The following is a 6,000-nucleotide window of genomic DNA, read 5'->3' as shown; positions in this document are numbered from 1 at the left end:
TACTCAGCAAGGTGAAGACAGAGCAAATAATCCTTCTTTTTATGTACACAGCAAGATGAAGACAGAGCAAAGAATCCTTCTTTTTATGTACACAGCAAGATGAAGACAGAACAAAGAATCCTCCTTTTTATGTGCTCAGCAAGGTGAAGACAGAGCAAAGAATCCTCCTTTTTATGTACTCAGCAAGGTGAAGACAGAACAAAGAATCCTCCATTTTATGTACTCAGCAAGGTGAAGACAGAGCAAAGAATCCTCCTTTTTATGTACTCAGCAAGGTGAAGACAGAGCAAAGAATTCTTCTGTAAATGACATTATGATTAATGTAAATGTCATAAAGTTTTATTATACATTGTCACACAGTCATCTATTGGACCTCAGGTCACAATTAGCATTTAACAACTAACCAAATATCTAATGGAAACTTTCATTTTGAATTTCCAATGTCATGGATTCAGATTCAGATAAACACACTGCTTACAATACAATGATTCAGGTCAGGTAGAATATGAACTTGCTTTTCGATAAGGTCAAGTCCATAATAAAATTATCCATACCATAAAAGGAACAAAAAAACAAACATATAATACAAATACAATATAAATAACACTATGAGAGATGAACATGTAAATGGTAAACATGTAAATGGTAGGCATGTGAATGGTCTGCATGTAAATGGTATAAATGAAAATGGTATGCATGTAAATGTTATGCATGTAATTGGTATGCATGTAAATGGTATGCATGTAAATGGCATGCATGGAAATGGTCTGCATCGTCTGTAAATGGTACAAATGTAAATGGCATACATGTAAATAGTACACATGTAAATGTTATACATCTAAATGGTATACATGTAAATGGTATGCATGCAAATGGTATACATGTAAATGGTATACAATATCACCATGCAATTGGTATACATGTAAATGGTATGCATGTAAATGTATGGATGTAAATGGTCTGCATGCAAATGGTATGCATGTAAATGAACTGCATGTAAATGGTCTGCATGTAAATGGTATGCATGTAAATGGTATACATGTAAATGGTCTGCATGTAAATGATATGTAGGTATATGATATATATGTTAATGGTCTGCATGTAAATGGTATGCATGTAAATGGTATGGGTGTATATGGTATACAGGAAAATGGTATGTATGTAAATGGTATGCATGTAAACGGTATGCATGCAAATGGTTTACTAGTACATGGCATTCATGTAAATGGTATGCATGTAAATGGTGTGCATGTAAATGGTATACATGTAAATGGTATGGATCTAATTGGCATACATGTAAATGGTATGCATGTAAATGGTCTCCATGTAAATGGCATGGATGTAATTGGTATGCATGTAAAAGGAATGCATTTAAATGATCTGCATGTTAATGGTATGCATGTAAATGGTCTGCATATAAATTGCATGCCTGTAAATTGTAAGCATGTAATTGGTCTGCAAGTAAATGGTATGCATGTAAATAGTATCCATGTAATTGGTATGCATGCATGCAAATGGTATGCATTTAAATGGTCTGCAAGTAAATCATATGCATGTAAATATTATGCATGTAATTGATATGCGTGTAATTGGTATGCATGTAATTAGTACGAATGTAAATATTATGCATGTAATTGGTCTACATGTAACTGGCATGCATGTAATTGGTCTAGATGTAATTTGTATGAATGTAAATGGTATGCATTTAAATGGTATGCATGTAATTGATATGTATGCATGTAAATGGTCTACATGTAAATAACATCAATGTAAAAGGAATTCATGTAAATGGTATGCATGTAAATGACATGCATGTACTTGGTATGCATGTAGATGGTCTGCATGTATATGGTATACATGTAAATGTTCTGCATGTAAATGGTCTACATGTAATTGGCATGCATGTAAATGGTATGCATGTATGCAAATGGTATGCATTAAAATGGTCTGCATATAAATAGTACACATGTAAATGGTCTGCATATAAATGGTCTAGATGTAATTGGCATGCATGTAAATGGTCTGCAAGTAAATGGTATGCATGTAAATGGTATGCATGTAAATTTGTCTTCATATTAATGGTATGCATGTAAATGGTATGCATATATTTGGTAAGCATGTGAATGGTATGCATACTAATGGTCAGCATATAAATGGTGGTACATGTAAATGGTATGCATGCAAATGGTATGCATGTGAATGGTGTCCACACCAATGGTCTATATGTAAATGGTATGAATGCTAATGGTCTGCATGTAAATGGTATGCATGTAAATGGTATGCATGTAAAAGTTATGAATGTAAATGGTATGCAGGTAAATGGTATACATGTAATTGGTATGCATGTAAATGGTATGCATGTAAATGGTCTACATGTTATCAGTATTCATGTAAATGGTATGTGTGCATGTAAATGGTGTGCATGTAAATGGTATACATGTAATCGGTATGCATGTAAATGGTATGCATGCATGTAAATGGTCTACATGTAATTGGCATGCATGTAAATGGTATGCATGCATGTAAATGGTATGCATGTAATTGGTATGCATGTAAATGGTCTGCATGTAATTGACCTGCATGTAAATAATACACATGTATATGGTATACATGTAAATGGTATGCATCTAACTGGTCTACATGTACTTGGTATGCATGTAAATAGTCTGCATGTAAATGTTAAGCATGCAATTGGTATGCATGTAAACGGCATGCACGTAAATGGTATGCATATAATTGGTATACATGTAAATGGTATACATGTAATTGGTATACATGTAAATGGTATACATGTAAATGGTATACATGGAAATGTTCGGCATGTAAATGGTATGCATGTAATTGGTATGCATGTAAATGGTAAATGTAAATGGTAAGCATGTAATTGGTATGCATGTAATTGGTATGCATGTAAATGGTAAATGTAAATGGTAAGCATGTAAATGGTATGCATGTAAATGGTAGCCATGTGAATGGTATATGTAAATTGTATGCATTCATGTTAATGGTATGCATGTAAATGGTATGCATCCAAATGATCTCCAAGTACATGGCATGCTTGTAAATGGTATTCCTGTAAATGGTATGCATGCTAATGGTATGCATGCTAATGGTTTCCATGTAAAAGGACTGGATGTAAATGGTATGCATGTAAAAGTTATGCATGTAAACGGCATCATAATGGTCTGTATGTAAATGGCATGCATGTGAATGGTACGCATGTAAATGGTATGCATGTACTTGGTATGCATGTAAATGGTGCTACATGTAAATGGCATGCATATGAATGGTATGCATGCTAATGGTCTGCATATAAATGGCCTGTATGTAAAAGGTCCTCATGTAAATGGTCTGATTGTAAGTGGTATGTATGGAGATGGTATGCATGTAATTGACCTACATGTAAATGGTATGCATGTAAATGTTAGGCACGTAAATATTCTGCATGTAAATTGCATACATAAATATGGCCATCGTGTAATTTGGTCTACATGTATACGGTCTGCATGTAAAAGGTCCGCATGTATATGGTATGCATGTAATTGGCCTACATAAAAATGGCATGCATGTAATTGGCCAGCATGTAAATGGTATGCATGTAACTGGTATGCATGTAAATGGTCTACATGTAAATGGCATGCTTGTAAATGGTATAGATGTAAATGGTATGCATGTAAATGGTAAATGTAAATTGTATGCATTTAAGTGGTATGCATGTAAATGGTAAATGTAAATGGTAAGCATGTAATTGGTATGCATATAAATGGTGGCCATGTGAATGGTATATGTAAATTGTATGCATTCATGTTAATGGTATGCATTTAAATGGTATGCATGTAAATGATATGCATGCAAATGGTCTCCAAGTACATGGCATGCTTGTAAATGGTATTCCTGTAGATGGTGTACGTGTAAACGGTATGCATGTAAAAGTTATGCATGTAAATGGCATCCTAATGGTCTGTATGTAAATGGTCTGTATGTAAATGGTATGCATGTAAATGGTATGCATGTAAATGGTGGTACATGTAAATGGTATGCATGTAAATGGTACACGTGAATGGTATGCATGCTAATGGTCTGCATGCAAATGGTATGCATGCTAATGGTCTGCATAGGACTGCATGTATATGGTCTACATGTAAATGGTCTGCATCTAAATGGTCTCCGTGTAAATAGTACGCATGTAAATGGTGTGCATGTAAATGGTATACATGTAATCGGTATGTATGGAAATGGTCTGCATGTAAATGGTCTACATGTAATCGGTATGCATGTAAATGGTATGCATGCATGTAAATGGTCTGCATGTAAATTGTATACATGTAATCGGTATGTATGTAAATGGTATGCATGCATGTAATTGGCATGCATGTAAATGGTCTGCATGTAATTGGCCTGCATGTAAATAATACACATGTAAATGGTATCCATGTAAATGTTTGGCATGTAAATGGTCTGCAAGTAATTTGTATGCATGTAAATGTTCCGCATGTAAATGGCCTGCATGTAAATGGTATGTATGGAGATAGTATGCATGTAAATGGTAAGCATATTAATGGTATGTATGTAAATGGTACACATGTAAATGGTGTGCATGTAATTGACCTACATGTAAATGGTATGCATGTAAATGTTAAGCATGTAAATCGCATGCATTAAAATGGCCATCGTGTAATTCGTCGACATGTAAATGGTCTGCATGGAAAAGGTCTGCATGTATATGGTATGCATGTAATATGCCTGCATGTAAATGGTAAACATGTAAATATTCTGCATGTAAATGGCCTGCATAAAGATGGCCATAATGTAATTGGTATGCACATAAATGGCATGCATATAAATGTTATACATGTAAGTGGTCTGCAAGTAAATGGTATACATATAAACTGTATGCATGTAAATCATATACATGTTAATGGTATGCATGTAAATGGTATGCATGTAATCGGTTTGCATGTAAATGGTATACTTGTAAATGGTATGCATGTAAATGGTTTGCATGTAATCGGTATGCATGTAAATGGTCTGCATGTACATGCTCTGAATCTAAATGGTCTCCGTGTAAATCATATGCATACAAAAGTTATGCATGTAAATGGTGTGCATGTAAATGGTATACATGTAATCGGTATGGATGGAAATGGTCTGCATGTAAATGGTCTACATGTAATCAGTATGCATGTTAATGGTCTACATGTAATCAGTATGCATGTAAATGGTATGCATGCATGTAAATGGTATGCATGTTAATTGCATGCATGTAAATGGTCTTCATGTAAATGGTATCCATGTAAATGTTCCGCATGTATATGGCCTGCATAAAAATGGCCTGCATGTAAAAGGTCCGCATGTAAATGGTATGTATTTAAATGGTGTGCATGTAAATGGTATGTATGGAGATGGTATACATGTAAATGGAATGAATGTAAATGTTCAGCATGTAAATCGCATGCATAAAAATGGCCGTAGCGTAATTGGTCTACATGTAAATGGTCTGTATGTAAAAGGTCCGCATGTAGATGGTATGCATGTAAATGGTATGCATGTAAATGGTATGTATGTGATTCGCCTGCATGTAAATGGTATACATGCAAATGGTGTGTATGTAACTGGTCTGCATGTAAATAGTCTGCATGTAAATGGCCTGCATAAAGATGGCCATCATGTAATTGTTATGCACATACATGGTACATATAAATGCAAGTGGTCTGCAAGTAAATGATACACATATAAACCATATACATGTAATTGGTATACAGGTAAATAGTCTTCATGGAAATGGTCTGCATGTAAATGGTATGCATGTGAATGGTATGCATGTTAATTGCATGCTTGTAAATGGTATGCATGTAAATGGTATGCATGTAAATCGTATGCATGTAATCGGTTTGCATGTAAATGGTATACATGTAAATGGTATGCATGTAAATGATCTGCATGTAAATGGTATACATGTAAATGGTATGCATGTAAATGGTATGCATATAATCGGTATAT

This window comes from Sinohyriopsis cumingii, unplaced genomic scaffold, assembly GCF_028554795.1.
Source record: "Sinohyriopsis cumingii isolate HCF-2022 unplaced genomic scaffold, ASM2855479v2 utg001397l, whole genome shotgun sequence".
NCBI classification, from domain to species: domain Eukaryota; kingdom Metazoa; phylum Mollusca; class Bivalvia; order Unionida; family Unionidae; genus Sinohyriopsis; species Sinohyriopsis cumingii.
The sequence above is the reverse complement of the archived record's forward strand: the minus strand, read 5'-3'. Positions refer to the sequence as shown.